At 41.9% G+C, this 26,559-nt stretch overlaps 1 protein-coding gene and 1 long non-coding RNA gene across 12 annotated transcripts in view; one reads left to right on the top strand and one right to left on the bottom strand.

Annotated features, from left to right (window-relative positions):
• LOC115343157 overlaps positions 1-24,630 on the bottom strand; it is a 64,704-nt gene extending 40,074 nt beyond the window's left edge. Inside the window, exons 1-4 of one of the 2 annotated variants that reach the window (XR_005932336.1) lie at positions 24,435-24,630; positions 16,920-17,048; positions 13,709-13,880; positions 8,940-9,025 (exon numbers count right to left, since the gene is read on the bottom strand). This is a non-coding gene — a long non-coding RNA (uncharacterized LOC115343157). The remainder of the gene's footprint in view (positions 1-8,939; positions 9,026-13,708; positions 13,881-16,919; positions 17,049-24,434) is intronic. The other variant, XR_003924011.2, reaches the window with a different exon arrangement.
• The window catches only part of IL15 (interleukin 15), an 87,783-nt gene that overhangs the window by 23,064 nt on the left and 38,160 nt on the right, over positions 1-26,559 (top strand). For 2 of the 10 annotated variants that reach the window (XM_041123327.1, XM_041123329.1), the window contains exon 1: positions 17,478-17,576. The exons of 1 other annotated variant lie outside the window; for it this stretch is intronic. The gene's annotated coding sequence lies outside the window, so the exon portion shown is untranslated. Of the gene's footprint in view, positions 1-11,151; positions 11,171-16,414; positions 16,597-17,006; positions 17,101-17,477; positions 17,577-18,494; positions 18,696-24,635; positions 26,082-26,559 lie in introns of those variants that run through there. 7 more of the 10 variants (XM_041123323.1, XM_041123318.1, XM_041123309.1 and 4 more) reach the window with 7 other exon arrangements.

Raw genomic sequence — 26,559 nt, 5'->3', positions numbered from 1 at the left:
GTATTGGTCTAGATAGCCTGCTTGAGGAGGAGGATGGAGTAGGTGACCTCTAGCATCTCTTTCAACCTTTCTTTTCTCTGATTTTCTATAATCTCATGGAGAGATTCTCCAAGGGGCTTTAAATAAAGATAATTATTTTTAATGAGAGCTGTGATTCTAGTTTCACTGTGCAACTTCAAGGATGCTGCATAATGCTAAGTATATTATGCAGGTCCTGTGGAGCTTTCCCAAGTTAAAAAATACTGCAACCGTTCCCTACCTGAAGTTCTGTCTGAATGGCAGTACTGAGTCACTAATGACACGGTCAGATTTTTCATCCTTTTCTTCTGCTATTAAAAAAAAAAATTTTTAAAAAAATATGGCCTCCTTCTTTGTATTGTTGATTTTTCACTGTGTCTTCAGTGTACTTAGAAAAAACCCTAATGTTTCTACATATTTGCTCAGGTAGGGAGTTTGACCTTTCATGGGGATTTTGCCTTAATTAAAATCATCTGAAACAAGTGAAGTTTGCTCCTTTTCAAAGTAATTGGATTAATGCAAACATTTTCAGTGCCTACTTCAAACTAGAATAAATGGTCTGACATTAAATGAGGTTAAAAAGTCCCCTATAAACTACCACTACTGTTATTAAATTTAATTAAGATAGAACAGCAGGCAGTTTAAATGGGAAAGTGTCGTACAAAAATGGCAGCACAGAAAAATGACTCCAGTGTTGTCATTAAAGCTAATTGGAAGCAAGGGTTTCTAAATGACAATGTAATTAACAGGCTAATGAATACTATATTAGGATTGTTATTAACAATGCAATTTGCAAACATACATGGAAAACTAGTTAGGAATATCACACCATTAGAGATATTACAAGGTAAAACCCTACAAACAAATTATACAGCACTTTATCTGATGATGATACAATGCTCCAGCCACGTAGCAGTAATTAAACTTTTTGCCCTCTCACCCTCCTCTTCTATCAAATTAAGTGATAATTATCACAGATTAGCTATAAAACATGTGCTTTGAGACATTCTGCCATTCTAAAATTCTGCATAGAGCTCATGGAAGTAACATTGTTTGGTAAGGCAATGATTAAAGTTGGGGGAAGGCCAATGACTGCATGCAGCCTATGCCCTGCAGCTAAAAACAAGACACCTTTGGGATTCACCACTAAACAAATACTCCACACAGTTGAACAATAAGGGTTCTGGCTAAATTAGGCTAATGTAGTTTTATGCATAAATGAAATTATTTCCACTTTTAATAGGAGTATTTGGGCTAGCTACTTTTCCATGAACCCCTGCTAAATAGCAGATGGAACAGTGCTGGCTCACATCGAGGAGACTGTCCTTTGTGTGGCAGTTTGTCACCATTTCAGTGCTTGAAAGGAAACTGCAAGGACAGGGCAGGAAGGATGAGAGTTCTCAGTGAGGAGGAGACCATCATGAACAATGTAAAAGGTGAGAAAACGAATGAATTACAGAAGAGCCTGATGGTGGCTTAAGATGTCTTGCTTCAGAAGAGCTTGGACGTGTTCACAGTGACCATAAGGAACCTAGTATTCTTGCTGGCTTGAGATCGTCTTACTAGGAGATATTACAGTTGAACAAGTATTAGATGTAACATGCCCTTCTCACTGGGCATGGTTTATGTTTCAATTTGCTCCTGCAGAATGTGTCACCATTTTTTGAGCCTAAAAACCACATTTGCAAGTTTTGGCTTAGGCATGTAACAAGAAGTCCTGCTTGTCCTGAGATTAATTGTTAATAACTGATATTATTACCTTTAGTCAGGAACAGAGGCTCTAGAAAGCAGCATTTTGATTTTATAGGCTTTTCCATAATGCAAAGATAATTGGTTAATAAGACACTCATTAAGCAGACTTGTGACAGATCTTTGTCTCCGGTTGGTTTCTGCAACATTGTTATTTTTATATGTACACACTCTTAGCAAGAGGGGTCTATCTTTTGTTAAACTTGTTAACATGAAGGGCTGCGTAAAAAGACCTGTCTTTCAGAAAAGACAAGTATCATATCAAAGGGCTTAGCATATTCAAAATAAGGAAATGTTGTTTTCCCAGAGGCTGCAAATGAAAAAACATCCAGGTCAGAAAAGAATATAAAGTATGCTACAGAACAACCAAAATTGCTGGATTTGGATTATGGAGGCAACATGCCCAAACCGCAGGATTTCATAAGACATCTGAGAGGGGAAAAAGTGAAGTGCTGATTAAAAACTTAAGATCAGAATTTTAAAGAAAGATTTTACTTAACTAGCAAATACTAGATGAGAAAATATGATACAAGAGTGAAGGTGTGATTACAAAAGGGAAGAAAATAATAATAAGCATTTTCCTGCAATTGTACTGGACTGATTTTCTTAGAAGACCTTGCAAAGAATTCCAGTTTATAAGTATTTTTACAGGTCACAAAGGTTAAACTTTCATCAAGAAAAAGAATTTTGAATGGTCAGATCTGAAGATTCAGACTTCTAAGCTAGAACATAAAACAGAATCATAAACAACTGGCAAACTATTGAATAAACACATGAAAAATTACACAATTTCCTCTGCCCTTACAAATAAGCATTTCTAGATAAACATATATTTCATCCTTAATTGGTCCATCCAAACAAACCAAAGCGTATTGAAAAAATTATCAAAACATATCTTCAAACCCAATATATTTAGTGGAAAAAAGGAAAACCAAAAACATCTGGAGGAGACACCAAGAGAAACAAAGACAATGGCAATTTCTAGGAAAAGATGGTTTAAATAAACCTGGGGTTTATCTCATATCCCTTGACTCAAAAATTGTAATTACTTCATATTCAAGATTCTTTCCTTCACAGTAACCATTGTGACCCAAAGAAAATTTTTCAGCAACTACTCTTTTGCCAAGATTGAAAATATTAACATCCTTTAAATAAAAATCTCTTTATGTAATCCTTGCTTCACAGTATTTGGTTGAGCCAGTAAGCTCAGAGCCATACTCTCTCATAACACATTCTGTTACATGGACAGAATGAAACTCTTAAAACATCAACAAAACTGATCATATTGAACCCTGAAAGAGACTGCGTCTTGCAAGATAAGAATTAGATTATTTCAGCAGTTCCCAAAATGACATCCTATCAAAAGATGAAAATCTTTGGCTGGCATATACATTTCTTACCTGTAATCCCTTGAAAGGGAAAGGTATACCTTCACTTTTAGGTTGCTATTGCAGTGATCACTTTAAAAAGTCACTAAAGTCACTTTATTCCCAAATGAAGGCAACAGAAAACAGGTGTTAAGACTATTCATTTATGCATATCACTCTAATTGCTTTGCCTTAGTTTTCTGAATCTCCTTGTGTAGAGAAGTTCTTATGTGGGTTAACATCAAAGTTGTTACAACATGTTCAGACTTATGTAACACACTTTTTGGTTGTTGAAGGAAAGATTAAAAAAACCCACATTCATGCTAGTGTGAAGTATGGCTGAAAGGAATCTTCCTAAAATTGGCAGCAAAAGCAGAACTTGTAATTCAAACAACTATGCTTTGTGATTGAGTCTCGCTGCTCCTCAAAACCAGCGGGGAAAAAACCACTACTTGTTTCAACAGACTATAAAACAAATACTTCTGATCTTTACCACAGAGTAAAGTGCCAGCTTAATCATGCTATTGATAGAAACAAAATACGGTTCTATTTGAAATAATCAATCCTGTTTCTGTTCTGCTACAGATTGCTTTAGTTGTCTGTAAAATGTTGACTTCTGTACAGCCCAGAAAACACATGCACACACTGTTTTTAGCTACAGCAGTTGCTACCGTTCAGTCCAGCTAGCTTTCTGGCAGACAAGACGCTTTTCAGCAGATTTATGGCTACATGGGGTTATAAGCATTATATCACATATTCACAGGCACAGACTGGTCCTGCTTTTCAAATCACAGTATGTCCCAGTACTGTTGGCAATGTTGGCCTTGGTAATGAAGACAACAATATGTCAAGAAATTGAGCACTTCCAAAGGGTCACTAGATAGCAACTGCTTTTTTCGACTACTGTTTCCACCCCTTCTGTGTGTGTAGAGGCCCAGGTTTTTAAGCATGGTGGGAAGGGCCAAGGGGAGATGCAGAAGGGGGCTATGTCTGTGTTCCCCAGCCAGAAACTTTTCCCTAGTGTGTGTCCACAGGTAAACATAATACCTAGTTCTGTCTGCTGGAGCCATCAGTACAAGAGTTAACATTTACATTTTCTTCATACTGTTGACTGGCTTGAAAAATCAGTGTTAAAAAAGTATAGTTCACACAACTCTTTTCCTTATTGTTCAAAACACTTTACTTCCTGGACAATATCCCATCAGTTACATCTAGTTCATTTATGGAAAGTTCTTCTCATGACCCTTTAGGCTATGAAGACTTGAAAAATTAAAAGCTTAAATTCTGTAGAATAAATCTCCATTGACTGCAGAAAAAATCCATGGTGTATGGATGTAAGCTGAGCAAACAAGTGAATTCTTCAACTACGCACCTTTTTGGTTTAGTATTCATTAGTATCCCTCATTCGACAATGGTCTCATTTACAGATGTGCAAGGGAAAACAGAATTGTGAGATTTATTCAGTCAAGAAGAGGAAGCTTATAAAGGTCAGCTCATGTAAATAAAGAAGACACATGTTACCGCATAGTTTCACATACAGTAAATAAACAGTAATTCCTAGCTTTTATATAGTACTTTTCAGTTCCACATGAAACAAAGCTAACACTTCAATTTGCAGTAGTAATTCCAAATACATAAAAGAAAGTTATCTTAACAAAGTCAAGATTTGTTCACAAATCACAAAAGAACTTAATTTATGATGGAGGTCTTCCATAGCAATTGTAAACTCATTTTTTGCTCAAAAGGTTAAGAAACCGGAGTTTCTCCATCTCCTTCTCTTCTAAGGTGGGTAAGAAAAAAAAAGGATGGGAAAAAACCCCAGCTATCTAAATTGCTAAAAATCCTAACCAACATCCCACCTGAAAATCCATTTTATCTGTTCACTGGGCTATCTGGCTAAGAGAAGTTAAGATACTTTTACTGAACTGGAGCTTGTCTAAAAACTTACAAACCTTAGTGAACTATCCTGAAACATTAAATCACTGAGCTCCTCTCAACATTTACCCCTTTTTCAACTTGGAAATAATCTATTTCCATTTCCTTTCAACATGTTCTTTTGACCTCTCTTACTTTTTGCTATATTTTACTCGAATGGTCTATTATTTCACACGGTCCCACACTGAACAGAGTCAAAGGTTCTAGAAAACCAATTAAGTTGGTTGTGGCTTTTGGAACACAAATCTTTTTAAAGCTTCAAAGATATCATCTGCATATCTGCTAACTCCCCTTGATCATATACCATATGGAGTTGTCTGTTTGTTAAAGTCAGCGCTTTCTCCTGTCCTTGTGATTCCTAGATGTAAAGATCATCTATAAATCCCCCTCAAAAAGTCCATGTTTATGGTTTCACCCACAGGATCATCATCCCTAATCTTGACATTCACACTTTGAAAGTATCTTCATCTTTCTACGTGACAGTAACTCAAAAGTGAACTTTTTCCAAGTGAAAACTTATCTTAGAAAACTGACCCTTTTCTATAAATATCTATTCCATATACGCTAACTAGCATCCTATTGTTTATTTGTTATAACACCATGAGCCATTATAACAACAGAGAAGGAAGTAATATAATATTTTGTTTCAGGTAGAAATGTAGTTTCCCCAGAAGTGAAACTTTCAAAATCCTCTATACTGGTAGACAATGATCATGTAGCAGCAAAACAGCAGGCTATACCAATTTATGCCAGCTGATGTTTCCTTACCTGACATGTGGTTCAAATCTGACTTAATCTCTAAAGATCAGCAATTTGCTGGGAGAACATGTTAATAGTGAAAGATTGCAGCAAAGTAATTTTTTTTCCCAGTTTTTTTCAAATATTTTGTGGAATACTTTTCACTGTAAACACCTAAATCATGGTTTGAAAAGTAAGTTAAGAGTTATAAAGCTATAATAGAGCTTAACTGCTGGAAGAATAAAAATATACTGAAATTTTTTGAAAGCTTAATTAAAAAATTATCTGCTGCAGTTGCAGTAGTTATCACTTAACAGCATCCAGTACACACTCAGATAAGGATATTAACAAATGAGATAAGCCTGGTGGCAATGTTTGAGGAATGCTGTGCTAGCGCAGCCCTTCAGTGTGCTGTCTCAGTGGAAGTAGGGGATGGAAATCTATGCAGCAGCAAAGAGGCAAGGGTTATTGACGTGTTAGAAACCACGGAAGCGCCTCAGAATGGTCACATAGGAATTAGGGCTTCTCCCCCCAAAAAGGTGGCGGGATCAATAGCCCGACTAAAGTGCATCTACACCAAAGCGTGCAGCATGGGCAACAAACAGGAGGAGCTGGAAGCCGTTGTGCAGCGGGAAAACTATGACATGGTTGCCATCACGGAAACATGGTGGGAGAAAAGGAGGCTGAGGGGAGACCTTATCGCTCTCTACAACTACCTGAAAGGAGGTTGTAGCAAGGTGGGTGTCAGTCTCTTTCCCAAATAACAAGTGATAGGACGAGAGGAAAAGGCCTCAAGTTGTGCCAGGGGAGGTTTAGATTGGATATTAGGAAAAATTTATTCACTGAAAGGGGTGTCAGGCATTGGAACAGGCTGTCCAGGGAAGTGGTTCAGTCACCATCCCTGGAGGTATTTAAAAGACGTGTAGATGTGGTGCTTAGGGGCATGGTTTAGGGGTGGACTTGGCAGTGTTAGGTTAACGGTTGGTCTTGATGATCTTAAAGGTCTTTTTCAACCTAAATGGTTCTATTCTATTGTATTCTATTCTATGGTATTGTATTGTATTCTATTCTGTTCTGTTCTATCCTAAATTACTATTGCCTACTATTTTTTTCTGATGCTCTGTTTGGAATAGGTTTATAAGTGAAGTATACATTTCGGTGTCAGACAATAGTTTTTACTTTGCCTCTGTTTAAAATTTTTCTAGACATTTAATCTACAAACTAGTAGCAATACACCATGTGAAGAGCTGAAGTGCAAACAAGTAATTGAAGACATGAGGGTAAATGAAACATAGGCATTTACTTGCAACAGTTTATAGGATTAGACTAGCCAGTTTGTCATGCAATGTCCTACACCTTATTAAAAATCCCAGGCCCCAAATGTTCAAATATTTACATAGAAAGATTTAATTGCTTCTGAAAGTGCAGCACAGATATTCCTAGGTCTGCATTCATGAACCAAATATACACTCACTTAGGGCCAAACTGGGCATTCATATAATGAAATAGTTGTACTTTCCCTGCCTCTGGAATTATTGTACAAAGGACATACTGCATTTACCGCCAGATGCAAAAGGAGGCATTACCATAATTTTTAGATATATGAATATTTTAAAAATAATATGCAACATTTCACTTATCAAGACACCACAGCTGAAAATCACTTGGAGCTTCAGTGATAAAATTTAGAAGTTTAACTTTGTTTATGACAGAGAACAGATCATGCCACCAAAAATAAAAAGTAAATTCTCATTAGCAGGCAAAGTGCAGAGAACAAATAGTGAACAAATAGGACCATCTGTGAACAAAACAGGACCCCTGTTTAAGATCCGATGTGAATGACTGTGACAGCTTGCAGAGCTTTTTGCTGCCTGAAAGAGACAAGCTGTCTGAGAAATCTCTGGAGGACCCAACGGTATCACTGGGGAAGGGTCCCTGTGCCCCCGCTCTGCTCCCGTCCTCCCCATGTGCCTCTGGCCAGCAGACAGCAGGCGGGCTGCATTCTGGGCTAACAGACCTTCGCTTTGACTGAGTGTGGGCTTCCTATCTCCTCCCCTGTCTGGTAGAAAACAGGCGGAGAGTGACTGTCCTCAAGACGGGGGCAGAAAGAGTGAGGGCACTACAGTCCAGACAGGTAGTCTCCCACACTTGAAAACCTACCAGAAGAAACGCTCAGAGAAAATGGAAATCGGAGAAGGAAGAAGCCCACAAATTTTGTTATGGACAAAATTATGACAAATTATTCTTCCTTTTGTGACAGGATAACAAGTCTAAATGATAGAGGAGAAGCAGTAGCTGTCACGTTGTCTTGACTTCAGTAAGACTTTTGACATGCTGTCATGTGAAATTAATATAAGCAAGCAAGGAATCTGCCAGCATGAGGGGGCACAGCCTGTTGGAAAGGTGGACTCAGGAGTGCAGCTCACAGATGAACTCGCGTAATTGAAAGAAAGGAATATGGGTAGGTCATCCAGTATTATTCAAGGACTTTCACTTGTGATGCAGCTATCAAATCAAAGAGCTGCTGACAAAATCTCAGACAGTACTGAACAGAAGGAATGAAACATTTTGGAAGGTAAAAGCAGACTGCAAAATAATCTTGAAAAACTGGAGAAGTGGCCCTAACTGCAACACGCCAAGTGCAAAATCTGAATAGTCAGCTGCTCGAAAATGGCAAGGGGATAACCAGTCATGGCACAGCTGGAGAACACAGCCAGTTACAATCAGCCATGGGCTGGCAGGGGCATGCAAAGGGAAAAAAAGGGGGGACCAAGAGTAGTCTACACACAAGACGGGAAGAGAATCTGCTGCTCAGCCAGAGACTGGAGGCACTCAACAAATCGTAAACAGCACCAAGAAATTCTGAACAGCTCATAAAAATACCCAAGGCATAAAAATACCCACATTTTCAAATTAACTCAGAGTCACTAGGTCAGACAGAATGGATATTTTAAACACATCTCTCTCCCTGCCCACTCATCCTTGCCTGGAGGAACATCACTTCTGGTCCTGAGTTAGAGCATAGAGTGCTCAGTTTCCTCTGGTCCTCTAAAAGTTTTTTGCTTACCTCTAAGATGTAGAGCTCTGTTTTCTCATTCTCTCAGTTTACCTGCATTTGCCACAGTATCCTACCTTTGCTGTGCACCTCTCTTGCATGCCGTATCTTGCAGCCATTTACATTCCCTAGGCAGTCTTGAGAAGGTCATATATTCACCCTGCTTCTGAGAAATGTACAAATTAGCAAAAAACATCATTTTAAGCTAAACCTTCTATTTCAGCCAAGGCAGAGCATACAGGATTTTATTAAAGGTTGCTGAATATAGCTACTGCTAATTGGGGTGACTGGCAATGAAAAAGTCCTCCAAGACCTTGTGGTTTAGGGTATTATGAACTTGCACCATCATCAGAATTTCAAATCACTTTTTCATATATTCAGTGCAAAGACTTAGGCCTTCCTCCTTGCCAAAGATTAAATGCATCTCTTGCTCCTCTGGGGTGCCAGAAGACAACTGTGTTTATCAGATTCTTAGGTCTAAGCTTCTATTGATATGTGTATGAGAGTAGATTAAAATTGATTTCATACAATCATCCAGGAATGAAACAAGTAAAGCATGCAATTTTATGTACAAGCTGCATGTAATGTAAATCTAGGAAATCATAGTCTCCACTGGTATAAATACGTGGAAGGGTTTGCAAGAAAGTGTAACATCAGCAAGAACTCAGTTCTATCCCTCCCCTAAGCTGCACAACATTCATTTTAAAGGCAGGAAACTAGTTACATTGGGAGCTGCACAAAAATGGATGCTCTTTGGTAAATTCAGTGGGAGTCACTTCAGAAGGAATCCTGTGGTAAAAAAAGCAGCAAGATGTTGCCAGTAACTTAGATATCTGGGAAGTGAGAAGAAATGTCATAGTTTTCCGTATCTAAGATTTTTGAGAGATTTTATTAGCCTTTCTCAGGTGACATCAAGTCCACTGTTCTTCTGGAGTATGCCTACATTGACTACTTGTCCATGTCTTGCACATTCACTACTTAGTATCTTCATTACGCAGGATTTATAGATTAGCTTTACTATGTGTAGTTGCACTCTCACAAACTGAAATCTTTTCGAGGCACTGTATTTTACTGAGTTTAGGCTTAATTTGTTTATTAAATACATACATGAAGCCTAATGGCCACATATCAGTACTTGCATTCTTAATTGCAATGTCCTGTACAGTCTCTTTAACTCCCTTTCATAGCAGCAAAGTCTCAACTTTGTTCCAGTGAAAAACATCTCTACCTATATTGATTAAAATTCAATACATATGATTTTTATTTATATTTCAGATATTTCTGGATGCTACTGTTTGGTTATAAAAAAATAGACAAAGTTAGCAACAATGGGTGGTTTGTCTCATCTCTTCAATAATATTTTTTTACAAAAAGCTGCTTTTTTTTTCTCCCACATTTTCAACTCTGGAGAGAATATCATAATCTGTTGAGCACCTTTCACCTTTTATTTTAATGCACAGAAACTTTGATCCAACCGTACTGACAAAAGTTTTTGGCTTATTGTTGGTTTCCCCAGTTTGGACATCATTGCATCGGCAATTTAAAGGCTTGCTGCTGCTTTACGCTCAGTGCTAGGACATGGCCCCGAAGTCAGCCTTTGGTCTTTCTCTATTTAGAGCAATCTTCAGCAGATCGTGAATCCCCTTGAAACAGTCACAAGAACTGCAAGACATAGATCAGGGGTAGCTAGACATGCCGATTTTAGGAAACACTGAGGTTTTCACACAGCTAAAAGTCGATTCAGATACACTCCTTGTATCTCTCGGAAGCAGGGACCTTCTCATTTACCTGTGGATGGGCCTGGCCCAGCCACGGGTCTGAGCAGCTGCAAAGTCACTCTCAGCAGTCTCTGCTTCTGTGGGCCACTTGGCTCCTGCGTCTGCAAGCCAGCCCGTTTTTGGACCTTGATACAGACAATTAATCTGGACTGCTCGCTAGACAAATAGAGTTCAGTGGCCTGATACTGGAAACTCCTGTCCATAAACATCTTATCTTTGGCTGTTTTCAGGGTACACAAAGTACACGCAGATAAATAATCAGAGGAATGGAGAGGACTGGAAACACCCTGTATATTTCTGCTGTTACATGCCACCCGTGTGATTTCCTACAATGAATTTCAGTGACTTAGGCTAGACAGTCACGAGGCAGAGGGTAGCAGGATTCAGAATGAGCAGTGGAGGTTAAAAATGGGGAATCTCTATTCTTATGCATATTGAATATTTCTGCGTCCCACGCGGTGCCAGCGAAAGCAATGGCATACTGTTCAGAGGAAGCTACTGCTTCTGAATAACAGGTGCTCTGGGGAAAGGTAAGAAATAACAGATGGCAAACATTGCTGGTCTGAGGACAATAAGCTATCAAAAAAACGAAGGACTGAAATGACAAATGACCAATTATTGATAGTAAATTTCAAAACACTATCTTTTCATCAGCTAGTCAGAGTTTTGATAACTCCCAGTGCATTCATCCTTTCTGTACATAGTATGCCACATATTAAGATTCCCTACAGAAAGCACATTGATTTTTTCATGTAAAGGAGTGAGCAATATATTGTGGGGTGATGTGGGAGTTTAATATTGCACAAGTGTGTCATAATATATGAAAGGGCTCTTTATATACCCTAGCAACCTGAAAGCTTTGTGACAAAACTAAAGACAACCTTGAATTTGGTATGACCCCTAATTTAAAGTTAAACTACTTGGAGAAAGCCCTTTCCTTCCTTTTCTGGCTAAATACAGCATGTTGTGCAGAGTCTCTTAAATTTCAAGTGTTTAGAATACATTCTGTCCACGTGGCAGCTAAATACCTTGTTTTCTCTATTTATACAGAAATTACTTTCTACTGAGTGATTTCTACGTTTGTCACAAAAGCTCTGAGCATTAAAAAGACCAGCTGTATTACAGTATAATGAAACTATAAAACAGTATTATCAAATGAGAAATACAATACATATGCCATGGTTATTGAATTTCAGTATTAAAGAGAAAAAAAGGGAAATAATCTTGATGGAATGCACATCATTACTCAGTTGCATTCTTTCCTCTTTCAGCCTTCTTTTTTATATGTTACTTCTTTCTAGTAGGATTTACTTATTTGCATCATCATATGGGTTAGGATCTGATTCTCCTGCATTTGTGAAAGCTCCACCTACAAATGGCAAAGTGAGCCGCAAAGCAGGCTGTTAACCTCAGAGAGGGTGTCTACATGGACTAAGACTGAGAGATCTCGACAAATTGTTTTGACAAATAGTTAGCTTTGAGGAAAAGAATTCACCACCCCCTCCCTGTGAGTGATCCAGTTTCATTATTATAATGTAACATTTTGATTCTTCAATTCACTATTCTGGAATTTCTATTGAGAAACACTTATAAAATGCTTGTCTAGTAAATCTAGACCGACACATGTTTTGGATGCTGTGCTTTAAACTGAAGAAAGGCACTGCTTTCATGGGAGGATCCCGAGTTATGGATCCTGGTTGGAGGCATGGTCAGTGGCAGTCAAGGGCACTTAAAACCTCGGAAGGCTTTTCCTAGCCCTGCTAATCGGCTAATTTAGACAGTGCCCTGTTCAGCACATGAAACCTAACAGCTAAATGTGCCTGAGTCCCAAGGCACTGCACTGGGCTCCAGCTACCCAGTTCAGAAAGTGCCCAGTCATCTAAAGTCAAGTGGCACAACACCCTCAGTTCAAAAAAGCATTTGAGCAGAGAATTATTCCTATGAGAACTAGCCGGGAACTTAAATAAGGATTAGAGTCACTAACAGTTTTGTGGATTTGGCACGTAGGTCTCTATGTCAGAGAGCACCGAGACAGTGTGGACCGCAACAGTTTTGTGGTCTGGCCATTCCATGCAGGGTTGATTAACACAGAGAGAAATAAACAAGTATAACTTGAGAGAACTGCTATAGTGAAGACAAGCCTTTTGGGATGTTAGCCAGCTTTTTTATTCACATATTTATTTTATTTTGTGTAGGATTTTCTGTATCTATCATGCAATTTAAGGAGCAACTCTTTCAGGAATACCTTTAGGCTGCAGTACTGTAAATATTTTCTCTAAATAGGTTAGTGCTTGCTCACAAGGCACTAAACAAAACAAGCCTATAGGTTCCTCACATGACTCCAACTAAGAGCTGCACATTTCCCTGCATAAGCTTTTTTCAGATTCAGAAATGTATGCCTACTCATTTTAAGCATTAAATGCCTTTCCCTTTGTTTTGTTTTTGCTAACTTAGCAATTGATATGGTTTTGCTTGGAAACACTATCTCTTTAAATAGGAATAGCTCATGCTTAGTGGCAATAGTTGATAAATTATAACATGCCAGAAATATTGTGTGTGCTTCTGAAAGGCAGAATATTAATGTCTCTCCAGATGTGTCTAGAAATTAAATAGCATTTTTGAGATGCCAGAAGTTTTTAATAACCAATCTGAAGAGTCTATAATTTAGGACACATTATAGTTTAGTATGAAGAAAAAAAAAGAGACAGATTATCTATAGTCCTATAGCAGCCATGAAGCAGAAGTTGCCCAGATTTTCAGAAGGCGCACATTCCCACCTAGTAACGTTTAGTATATTACATGTTCTATTACAGCAATAACTCTGCCATAGAATTATTTCAGACTTGAATATTGGTTTATGTGTTGTTACAGCATTGGTGCAGGACAGTTCCCAAATTCAGTTATGTGTAGGATTTGCTGAAGATTATAATTTCCAGAAATGCACCTTCCTAGCATACATCAAAGACAGATTTACCTAAGTCCCTCATCATACAAGTCCCCCTCTGTCCTCTCCTGCTCAGGAGAAAGGCAATCTGCTGCTGGCCACTATCACCAGAATCAAGGCTCACTTTAGCTGAAACGACATGCAGTAATGGTGAACGCTGGTGGAATGACCGGGATGTGACTCCTCAGAGGCAAAAGGCTGTTTCCCCCTGAGTTAGCTCCTCTGGCTGCCACACAGGGAGTCGGGGGAAGCTAGAGTTGTACCTACTTATCAGCTTATTACATCCACTCTGTCACCTAGAGGAAGAAAACAGCAGTTCTTTCATTTTCCTATGCAGCAATTCATGAGGTTGATAATTGAGGGTGTAGTAGTTCAGCCCTTCAGCAAAAATTCAAACACAGCAGGAACACTGTAATAAAAAAATACTCAGGAAGAGACTCTATTCAAATCGCAATTACTGTCCTCTGCATCTGCCTGTACATTTGGTTTCAGGTTCTCTAAAAATTCTGGAATTCATTAAAAAAAAAATCATTATGCTTATCAGAGCATAATATCTTATCAAAGCTCACGCCTTATCAGAGAAGGCCTCCATTTCAAGACTCTTTTTTTTTAAAAAGAACTGATACTGAGACAGTAGGTGAGAAGAGTATAGTGCAGTCCCATCTTTAAGCATTTAGAAATTTAGCAAAGAAAGTTGGCTCTGTGCTGGGTCAGTTGGGGGCCATCCAGAAGGGATCCGGCTCTGCAAGAGCTGCCATTTTTTCCCAGACTACCTTCAGAAAATATGGCATTTTTGTATAACCACCCACATCACATGGCTCTGGAAAAGCCACCTCCCCTCCGACTTCTTCACTCTTGCTCCTGTAGCAATACTTCCTCTCCCAGTGTTCAGTGACAGAACCAACACCAATTCCAAAGGAATTAATTTCATGAGAATACAGGCAAACTTATAAGAGTACAGCAAACCTAAACTGGTTGTTGGCTGTCATGCAGCCGCACAAAACATTTGGGCAATGTTGCTTCAAATCAGCATGGTCATGTTTGAATTTTCAGTAATCCTGTTTTGTTTTCAAAATGACATTCGTGCATCTGTTTTCACTTTACTGTTTGCATGATGTAAGTTATTCACATTCTTTGTCACTGCACTTATAATACTAAATTACAATTTAGTAGCTCATTAGTGAGAGTAATTGCCAATATCTTGCCAAATAGCCTGTGTCCACTATAAATGAAACTTGCATAAATTAGAAAAGCGTATTTTGCTTGTAAGAGAGTATGAGAATAATTTATGCTATAAATAAACACCTTGATGTGGCTAGTAGTGTTTAGACGACTATAAAATATCCCTTGTGTAATTAGGAAGCACATTTTTGTGTAATTAAGAAAATGAATGAGAATTAAATTTTGAGGCAGTGCAGGTGGTATTGCCACCCTATTGTAATGTAATACATACTGACACTTGCATTATTTTTATATACAACTACTGTAATGTTTAGGAACAGTTTTTATATTAAGCTAGAAATTGATATAATTTAACTTCAGAAATGCCAGCAAAACGTAGTTCATAAAAGAAGAACAAACCCAGAGAGGTAGTTTTAAAAAAATGAAGAAAAAAAAATCCACCCTATATACAGTGTTTCCATTTTGCAGTGTTCAAAGGAAACTGGAAAGTGATTTTAAAAAAATTTCAATTGAGTGATTCTTCCACTTTTCCCACAGAATATAATTCATGAATACCTAAAGCTCTGTGTGCTTGTTTTTGGCTCTTTGTTTATAAATTTTTCCTAGTGGAGAAAATTCTGACAAATTATAGTATAGCAAACGTATCACATCAAAAAGCAAAGACAAATGGAAAACAATCTATTTTCTTTCAGTTTTAAACAGTGATAAATACGAGAGACTTTGGGATCTCAACTCCAAATACATACACTCACTTGTATACTTGAAATCATTTACTCTCATTCTTTGAGCTGGAGTAAACTGAAGAAACAGGTGTGTTTATGACCACTTTTGTCTTAGAAGTGCCCTTATGAAAAAACAGTTAATAAATGAGTGTGTTCCTGTGGTTTAAATGTTGATCTAAGCTGGTGTTTTTTCCTGCAAAGCTGGTACCTCCTTTTCACTTGCATTTTTGTACTCTTCATGGCAAGAATTCCAGCCAAGTCTGTACTTTTATTTTCTCTTTCAAATCCTGCCCAGCTGAGGGAGATTTCACCCCTCATGCCTGCACATCTGCTTAAAAAGTGATATTAACACTCTATACTGAGACAGAGTACAAGGAGCGTAAGTAGCTGCTTTTCTGGAGACACACTGACATGTGAGAGAGCCATGAGTCCCTGGAGAGCATGAAATTGTGAGTTCTGCTTTTTGTCTTGTGTTAAGTTGCTGGAAGGTTCTTCACAGTGGTAGTGACAGCAAACTGGATCCTGTACAGGAGCTAATTACCGTGGCTGCCTTCTCTGCAGAACATATCCTGGACCCAAGCATAGGGCCAAAGGGTACAGTGCACACCGGTGCTGAGAAGTGGCAGGAAGCTGCCTCATATCATGAATCCATCATGCAGCTATCTAGAACTACTCTCTGGAAACACTCAGTTCCAGTCCTTGTTTCGCCCGGTAGCTGTATGACAGCTGTTCAAGATACAGGAGTCTAATTTAGGTCCGTAAGTAGATTTTCTGAATCTGGCTGTAATAGAATATCCCGGCACAGGGAACTAACTGGTATTGTTCACTGGGTTTTATAAATAGTGTTCCTGAAAAAAATGTTACTTCACTGAGAAACAGGAAGGAAATGCCCAACTCTAGAAACCCATCTCTTTGTCAGTAAGGAGACAGAGCCATTTCTAAACCCTTCTCATTTAGCTGCAGAATATTTTTACGACCTCACAGAGTGTGATATGCAGAGAGTAACAACCAGCACCCAGAATAACACAGAAGACGACAAAAAGAAGATTGCACAGAGAGGAAGTACCATTTTCACTGTTGCCTCTGGAAGTGCATGACCTCTACATAGGTAAATGATGGTCCCTGGAAACCTGAGAGTACTCCTAGGGAGCTGCTGAGCCTTATCTTCAGGACATTAAAGTTTAGCTCAAGGTAGAAAGGTTCTTCGTCGTGAGGTACCTGAGCAGGACTTTAGGATTACAGCTGCCATGCCCTGTGATTATCATAGGCAGCAAACCCTCACTTTTCTTAACAGCTAAAATTCACAACTTTTGAGTTCAGTGCAATTTGCAGACTATTTTTTCAGCTCCTTTATAAGGATCCTCTTCTGATGTCACCTGGGCCTATGACACCCCTCTGCCCTGCCGTCGCACAGCAAGCCAGATGCTGTACCTTTTGGAGAAGCTCTTTTCTGTCCTGGCAACCTCTTCCATGGTGGTGCTCGTCTTTCTTGGTGGCATCCTGAGAGGCAAAAATCTCTTTTCCTCCTGTGGTGGCTGCCCCAGTAAAACACTGTTCAGGCTGCAGAGAAGAGGAGGAGTTACAGCATAAAGCTACAGTGTTTGCTTCCAAGGTAAGCAACCCTTCGGAGCTCTGGTTGGAGGGATACACCTGAGCTACAAAGGGGGAAGGGACTGTGCAGAGACAAGGGCACGATCTGTGCGCTTTCTTCCCTTTATGGAAGGATAAGAGGTAGCAAGTGTAAATGTCGCTGCTTAGGACAGCAAGCAGCTGCCTTTTGCGTTTGTCAGTCACTTCGCCTGCCTTCTAAACACAGGCATATGTCTTTCCCCACTTTTGTGTGGTTTTTTTTTTCCAAGTTGGAAAATCACTCAGAAATGGCAGCAGGAAATCCCTACGATCTGTTATTTGTGGTGGGAATAATTTCCACATTGTATTAGGTACAAACATAGTCCTACATTATTATTATGTAACAAATGAAAGTAAAACAGAACAGAGGAGGGGGGTGGAGCATTTGCTGCTGTCACTAGTGCAAACTTTATCCTAACTTCTTCTGTGCCAACTTGCTGCACAGCTTTTCCAAGACTTGTGAGTATTTTACAACTTTTAATATCCTCTTGTTTTTCTCTCTTTCTCGTATTGAAAAGATGAGGGAACTCATACTGCTTAGCTTCCAATTATTTAATGTTTTTTAAAATTGTCCTGTAAGATTTGTTATAAATATAAAAGACAGAGTTTTAAGTATTGTATTTAACCTTGTACCTGGCACCTGTTTCTCTGTTTCTGCTGTGTGAGAGACATCAGCAAGTAGGGAGAATTGGTGCTAGCCGGTGAAAATTTGTCATTGTTTTCTAACAAATTCGCACAGCAAAAATGAGGTGAAAAACAAAGATACTGCTGTGAGCCTAGTTAACATAGCAAGGACAGAGATATAAAGCTGGGAGAAAAGCTATTTACCATCTTAGTGTATACCCTTGAAAGAGCATTAAATGCAGGCAGGGAACTGAAAATCTGCAGTCAAGTGGAGTCATGCTGAAAACAGTGATACAGAGATCCTGTAGCCGATAGCGGTATAATGGGGAGGCATTAGCTAGTAGTAAACCCGAGTAAGCAAAAGCATTTACGAGTCTGTTGTTAAAAATACCACTTTCCACCTAAGGAAACCAAAAGGTAGAAGGAAAAAGATGTGTGGGGCAGAAACTCGTGAAGGACCGTATCGTCAAAACCTGCGAAATTACCTTTGTAAAAGCCAGTAATAGGGAATTCTCCTTACCGCTCACAGCCACTACCTTGTGATTCCTTCTGTATACAGCAGGTACATTGGTGCTGCTCTGCTTTTAAAAGCGTCTGACCTTGCAGAACAAATTCCTGATTATAATTACCACAATATTTTTTTGCTGTACTTTCCAGACAGCCAATAGCACAGCACTTCCTTTGCCCGTTATGCACGTGTTTATTTCTATTTACGGTTAGCAATTTATTTGACACGTACGAAATAAACGGAAAGGTATCGCCGGGTTGTTTTACCTCGGAAGGAGGTACTGAGCTGCAGATCGACTTAGTATCGACAAGCGGTCCGTATAGATCAACAGCGGTACCCAATCCATCCTCTGGGAGCCCGCTGGTCCGTTCTGAACTCTGAGAAGGGGCAGCGTGGCTTCACAGCCTCTCGCAATCGTTTTAGCTCCGCGAACTCGAACAAGAAAGGTCAGCTTTGCCAGCTCTTTAGAGTGTAACGCTGTAAGGAAGGGAGCGGCTCCGGGGCGGGGGGACACGGGGGACGGGGGTCCCGAACCGGGACGACCTCCGGGCAGCGCAGAGACCCGCCGGCAGCCCGCACCTCCCGCCACAGCGGCGGACGGACGGCAGCTGGGCGGGGACAGGAGCCATGGCGGGCCGGCCCCGCCGCCGCCGCCGCCGCCGCCACAGGGATCCCCCAGGGAGCGGCAGCGAGCGGGGCGCGGCGCGGCGGTTGGCGCGGAAGGGCGGGCGGGAGGGGCGCTGAAGCCCTGTCAGCCCCAGCGGCGGGGGGGGGGGGGGGGCAGCGGTGTCCAGCCGGCGCAAAGCCGTGGCCTCGCTAAGAGCTGCAGCCGCCCAGACAAGAGCTCCGGGCGCTGCCAGCCCGGCGCCGGGCCTCAGGCCGTGGCCTGCCCTTGCGCCGGTGTGGGGCGGCTGCGGGGAGCACAGCTGGGGGGGTGCGCCCAGGCAGGGGCACTCCTCTGAGGAGGCGAGGGGGTTGAGGAGCACCGGGGAGTGCGAGAGGACTGCTGGAACCTCACCCCACCTTCCCCGAGACGGGCCCGAGGCAGGCAGCGCCCGCGACGCGGAGGACTCCCGACCCTCTCCCCGCCTGGCTGAACGCAGAGACTTAAGGGGTGGGGGGCAATGGCGACAAGGTCCTCCTCCGTGGCTGCCCCACCTTCCCGGGCGCCCTGGCGTAACAGGCACGAGGCTCTGCAAGCGGAGCCGAGCGGTGAGGAGGACGGCGGTTCGTCTCGCATGCAGGCGTCGCTGAGGCCAGGCCGGCCTACGCCCTGCGTCAGAACCGCTTCCATAAAGGAAAGAAGGCGGGTCGCTGTCAGAGGAGACTCCCTTCTGAAGGGAACAGAAGGCCCAACCTGCAGACCGGACCCACTTCTTAGGGAAGTCTGCTGCCCCACTGGCGCCCAGGTTAAAGACATGACGAGGAAACTTCCTACCCTGGTATGGCCCTCAGATTATTATCCGTTATTGGTTCTTCATGTAGGCAGCGATGACGTTGCGACAAGAAGCGCGAGGGCAATCAAGAGAGACTTCCAGGACGCTGGGCTAAGGGATCAGGAGCACAAGCAGTGTTCTCCTCTATCCTTCCAGTTGCAGGGAATGATGAGGGAAGGAACAGGAAGAGCCAGCAGATCAATACCTGGCTCCGAGCCTGGTGTCACTGGCAGAATTTGTGTTTTTTTGATCATGGGTCAGTTTACATGGCACCAGGCCAGCTGGCAACAGACGGGGTACACCTGTCCCAAAGGGGGAAAAGGATCTTCGCACAGGGGTTAGCGGGGCTCATTGAAAGAGCTTTAAACTAGACTTGAAGGGGAAAAGGGATATAACCAGGCTCACTAGAGATAAGCCTGGGGGCGGCACGCCAATGTTTGAGGGATGGTGTGCTAGCGTGGTCCTTCAGTGTGCTGTCTCAGTGGAGGTAGGGGATGGAGATCCATGCAGCAGCAAAGAGGCAAGGGTTATTGACGTGTTAGAAACCACGGAAGCGCCCAAGAATGGTCACATAGGAATTAGGGCTTCTCCCCCCAAAAAGGTGGCGGGATCAATAGCCCGACTGAAGTGCATCTACACCAAAGCGTGCAGCATGGGCAACAAACAGGAGGAGCTGGAAGCCGTTGTGCAGCGGGAAAACTATGACATGGTTGCCATCATGGAAACATGGTGGGATGACTTGCACAACTAGAATGCTGCAATGGATGGCTATAAACACTTTAGAAGGGATAGGGGAGGAAGGAGAGGCGGTGGGGTAGCCCTGTATGTTAGGGAGTGTTTTGATTGTCTAGAGCTTAATGATGGTGACGATAGGGTTGAGTGTTCATGGGTAAAAATCAGGGGGAAGGCCGACAAGGCAGATATCACAGTGGGATTCTGTTATAGACCACCCAACCAGGATGAAGAGGCAGACAAAATACTCTATAAGCAGCTGGGAGAAGCCTCACGATCGCTAGCCCTTGTTATCGTGGGGGACTTCAACTTACCAGATGTCTGCTGGAAATACAATACAGCAGAGAGGAAACAGTCTAGGAGGTTCCTGGAGTGTGTGGAAGATAACTTCCTGACACAGCTGGTGAGTGAGCCAGTGAGGGAAGGCGCCCCACTGGACCTGTTGTTTGCAAACAGAGAAGGACTTGTGGGTGACGTGATGGTTGGAGGCCATCTTGGGCATAGCGATCACAAAATGATAGAGTTTTTGATTCTTGGAGAAGTAAGGAGGTGGGGTCAGCAGAACTGCTCCTTGGACTTCCAGAGGGTGGACTTTGGCCTGTTTAGGAGCCTGGTTGACAGAGTCCCTTGGGAGACAGTCCTGAAGGGCAAAGGAGTCCAGGAAGGCTGGACATTCTTCAAGAAGGTGCAGGAGCAGGCTGTCCCCATGTGCCGAAAGATGAGCCAGCAGGGAAGAAGACCGGCCTGGCTGAACAGAGAGCTTTGGCTGGAACTCAGGAAAAAAAGGAGAGTTTATGACCTTTCGAAGAAGGGACAGGCAACTCAGGAGGACTGCAAGGATTTTGTGAAGTTATGCAGGGAGACAATTAGAAGGGCCAAAGCCCAACTAGAACTTAATCTGGCTACTGCTGTAAAAAACAATTCAGAAAGTTTCTATAAATACATTAGCAACAAAAGGAGGGCTAAGGATGATCTCCATCCTTTCCTGGATTCCCTGTGAGGAGAAAAGTAGTGACAAAGGATGAGGAAAAGGCTGAGGTACTTAATGCCTTCTTTGCGTCAGTCTTTAATAGTAAGACGAGTTGTTCTCCAGGCACTCAGCCCCCTGAGCTAGAAGACAGGGACGGGGAACAGAATGAAGGCCTCATAATCCAAGGGGAAATGGTTAGCGACCTGCTACACCACTCAGACACACATAAGTCTATGGGGCCAGATATGATCCACCCAAGGGTACTGAGGGAGCTGATGGAAATGCTCACCAAGCCACTTTCAATCACTTATCAGCAGTCCTGGCTAACCAGGAAGGTCCCAGCTGGCTCGAGGTTAGCAAATGTGACACCCATCTACAAGAAGGGCTAGAAGGAGGATCCGAGGAACTACAGGCCTGTCAGCCTGACCTTGGTGCTGGGTAAGGTTATGGAGCAGATCATCTTGAGTGCCATCACATGGCACATACAGGACAACCAAGTGATCAGGCCCAGTCAGCATGGGTTTATGAAAGGCAGGTCCTGCTTGACTAACCTGAGCTCCTTCTATGACAAGGTGACCCGCTTAGTGGATGAGGGAAAGGCTGTGGATGTTGTTTACCTGGACTTTAGTAAAGCCTTTGACACCATTTCCCGCAGCATTCCCCTGGAGAAACTGGCTGCTCGTGGCTTGGATGGGTATATTCTTCGCTGGGTAAAAAAATTGTCTGGACGGCTGGACCCAAAGAGTTGTGGTGAATGGAGTTAAATCCAGCTGGTGGCTGGCCGGTCACAAGTGGTGTTCCCCAGGGCTCAATATTGGGGCCAGATCTGTTTAATATCTTTATCAGTGATCTGGACAAGGGGATCGAGGGCACCGTCAGTAATTTTGCAGACAACACCAAGTTGGGTAGGAGTGTCGATCTGCTTGAGGGTAGAAAGGCTCTACAGAGGGCTCTGGATCGATGGGCCGAGGCCAATTGTATGAAGTTCAACAAGGCTAAGTGCTGGGTCCTGCACTTGGGTCACAGCAACCCCATGCAATGCTACAGGCTGGGGGAAGAGTGGCTGGAAAGCTGCCTGGCAGAAAAGGACCTGGGGGTGTTGGTCAACGGCTGGCTGAATATGAGCCGGCAGTGTGCCCAGGTGGCCAAGAAGGCCAATAGCACCCTGGCCTGTATCAGAAATAGTGTGGCCAGCAGGACTAGGGAAGTGATTGTTCCCCTGTACTCGGCACTGGTAAGGCTGCACCTTGAACGCTGTGTTCAGTTTTGGGCCCCTCACCACAAGAAAGATGTTGAGGTGCTGGAGCGTGTCCAAAGAAGGGCAATGAAGCTGGTGAAGGGTCTAGAGCACAAGTTTTATGAGGAAAGGCTGAGGGAATTGGGGTTGTTTAGCCTGGAGAAAAGGAGGCTGAGGGGAGACCTCATTGCTCTCTACAACTACCTGAAAGGAGGTTGTAGTGAGGTGGGGGTTGGTCTCTTCTCCCAAGGATCAAGCAATAGGATGAGATGAAATGGCCTCAAGTTGTGCCAGGGGAGGTTTAGATTGGATATTAGGAAAAATTTCTTCACTGAAAGGGTTGTCAGGCATTGGAACAGGCTGTCCAGGGAAGTGGTTCAGTCGCCATCCCTGGAGGTATTTAAAAGATGTGTAGATGTGGTGCTTAGGGACATGGTTTAGTGGTGGACTTGGCAGTATTAGGTTAACGGTTGGACTCGATAATCTTGAAGGTCTTTTCCAACCTAAATTATTCTATGATACCCTGCTGTCTTTAAGAATGTTTGAATTCTCTGGGAAAAAGAATATTATGGTCAGATCCATTCTGAGGCTTCCTAGATCTTCACTGAAAATAAAGAGGGATCACAGGGGACAGAGGTACAGGCTGATGTGGAGTAATAGGGTAGTATGGACAACAAAATGCTAGATTTTTTCTGAAGAGCTAAAAGTTCCTCCTCACTTCAGCTTGCAGTCTCTTCCAGGCCATGACCAGTAACACATTTGACACAAATCTTCCAATGCCAGATGCAGGGTTCTGTAAGCCAAGTATTTCCCTTTTCTGTACTCAGGGAGTTCCGCCTCCTGCAGCCAGCACAGCAGGGAGAAGTACAGTCTGGAACAACCCCTCTGTGAGACATGTTGTTCTATCAAAATAACGTGTTTTGTGGTGTGAAGTACATCACTGTTCTGCAGGCCAGCACAGTGTTATTGCTTGCAGGGATCGGTAAAGCATAGCAGCCCAACCTCAGCTGTTGGAACAAACTTGTTAGTCTGCACAGAAGTACATATTTTATTCCTCTTGTTTTTTACATGTCATGGTCTTGTTGCTATATCCTCTATTTCATCACTGCACCATCAATAGGAGCTAAAACCTGGGAGGGTGAATACCCTTGCATTCATGTTTTTCATGAGGTCTTTCTGTGCACTTAAAAACTCATAATGGAAGGTAGTGACTTTAAAGGTTGTTTTAACTACAGGACTGTAATGCACTGCCAATTCTCATTATAATAAACTTCCAATTCTCTACACCAAATTATGGTGTGTTAGGCATAGCAAGAGCATCTCAAACATGTCCCTTTGCTGTGCATGCATGCTAAAATATTTCTAATTTTCAAAATTATTTCAAAAGTAATTGCTCAGTAACGGAGGGGGGAAATCCCTACTATCAGTTATTTATTATTGGCTACTTATGACTCAGAGAAATGTGTAAGAAGCAAATCTTATTTTTTTCCCAAATTTAAAGACATTCTTCTCACTCCACCCAGATTTCTCATTCCCATTTTACAGGCTTTGATAGGACAGGAGTTCACTCCAGGAATAAATACTGACATATTAACAAACAAGCTGATATATTTGTCTCTGCAAAGACCAAACTCTGGTAGAAAGCACTATTAATAGGTCCTCATGGGAATATATGCCTAAAACTCCTTTTTGAGCAGGAGTTCAAAGGCATAGGACTATGTTGGAGGTCCCCAGTATCAAGACACACAGATTATTCTTTCACAGACAAAAGGACTTCCAATTTTGTATCATTAATCCCAGATCAACTTACCTTCTCACTGCTTCTGTGCCAAACACTGAACCTTAGCCACTGGTGCCCACCTCAAAGGTTCCCGTGTACTGAAGGCTCCTCTGCTCTTGCTGGGCCAGTGCTGTTCCCAAGGTGGGTGCTATGATCCCATGCTCAGAATGAAGCTGAAGGAAGGACAGTAGGAGACGGACATTTCATCCAAGCTGCCTGTACTGCATCAGTGTAAGCAGAGATCCCACTTGGCCAGGGCTGAGTGCCACCTTTGAGATAATATTCTGCACATCTCTGTGAGAGGTCTAGTCTGGGATTTTCTTCACATCCTTTAGCCAATCTGGGGCCTGTTCTCCACTATCTGTCAGGATTTATGGGCAGCGGGGGCTAGATTTTTTATATCATGATGACAACACAAAGAATTCAGGCACCTCGGCAGCTAATAAAAGCTTTCTGTCTTCCATTCATAAATTAACATACTAGTGTAAAATAAGGAGACTGATTCTTTTTTAGCTAAGAAATTACTGAAGAGCAGCAGAAATATTTGGAAGCCAGCAGGAGATGTACTATATAATTAAACTGTTGTCCTTTGATAGGTTATTATCAGCAGGTAACAAGATATATGCATCATTACAAACCATCTTACAGTATTTCATGCTATAACAGATGAGATATGTCTTCAGTGACAGCATAGGGTGATCACTCAGACATTGTTGCCATTATAGCTGCTATAAATCACAGCTTAACAGTTTAATAGTTTATCAATTAACTCTAGTGCCAATGCTTAAAAATTCTTTACCAAAAAATGGCTGATTTTTTCGCCTACGGAGGAACTGTTTTTAAAAGCCAGTTTTATAAAAATACCTGTAGACTTTAAGGGTTGCACTCTGTGACAGTTAAAAAAATCTTATGCTGAAGTTGCTAAACCAGCCCACCCATGACTAGAATCTATCAAATGTTTCAGGGTGCCTTTTTGTAAACAAAAATACAAGTGAAGCAAATTTACTGGCTGTAATTTATTTTTGAGTAGAGGGATCACCATATTCTAAACCGCTAGCCAAAAATGGTTCCCACTGCACCTCTCCCTAGCTGCAGTCTCTGCCAGAAGGCTGTGAGTGTCAAGTACTTCGTAATTTTCTTCCCTAGAGTTTAAGCTATAAATAAGGACAGCGTGGAGAAGTTTATTGCCTCTGCTGGAGAAAGGACTTGAGCTCATCGGCGATGTCAGGTCACTGTCTGCCACAGATCCTGTTTGTGCAGATACAAAATATGACAATGCAGTTGTTGAGCTAATAATCTTCTCAACAACTCATGCAGCAGAAGACCCATTTTAGGTAAAGGAATAACACCACAGATAAGGTTTCAGTCCACATATCTTAACTGTTAATATGTTGTTAACTATTATTAACATAATATCAATTCTGTAACCAATGTGATGGAAAATGAGGCATGAACTCTGTGGCCTCTTTGAAGCTGCATTGGCCAAGAATTATGACACTTGTACCAGTGGTGCCTGCTTGTATCTCCGGCACATGACAAAGTGTCACTGTCTGTCTTCCTGCAAGGGGAAGTAGGAACCTTTCATGACTAAGGAGAGGTATTGCAGGAACATGGAAATCTATGCACCTGACATCTGAAAGCTGCAGCTGGTTACTGCCACCAACCTGCTTGTAACAGGTATGAACATAAGCACACTTGTTCAAAAATAACTAATTATATCTATTTGTATAAGCCATACTGGCTCTCTCCTTAGTCATGTAGCCCCAGTTTGAATGTCATTAAAATAACAGACATCTGCATACCTGTTAAAGCCAAGTGCATGTAGCATGTTTTTAAGAATACGGGAATGGGAGTCACAGTAACTCTCGCAGGCTCATATATTGTAGCCTGTGGCAGAAAAACAAAAAGTATGGTTTGTTTCCCTGCTAGTGTACATTGGTAATGGTATAATTGCTAGGTGGAGTTCTCCTTTGTGCTGCTTCTTGGCAGGGTAAATAGATCAAACAGTGCTTCACATTCCTGAGGCTAGATTAGTTCTGATACTAGAGTTAATGTGATCAGTTGTACTCAGGGCTGCCACATATAGTGTAGATCACTGCCAGGCAGCAGAGGGGATGGGAAAGAGAGTGGCACTGGGAGCCCACCTGGGATTTCA

The sequence above is a fragment of the Aquila chrysaetos genome, chromosome 1 (genome assembly GCF_900496995.4).
Source record: "Aquila chrysaetos chrysaetos chromosome 1, bAquChr1.4, whole genome shotgun sequence".
NCBI classification, from domain to species: domain Eukaryota; kingdom Metazoa; phylum Chordata; class Aves; order Accipitriformes; family Accipitridae; genus Aquila; species Aquila chrysaetos.
Note: the sequence above shows the minus strand (reverse complement) of the source record. Positions and strands in the feature narration are given on the sequence as shown.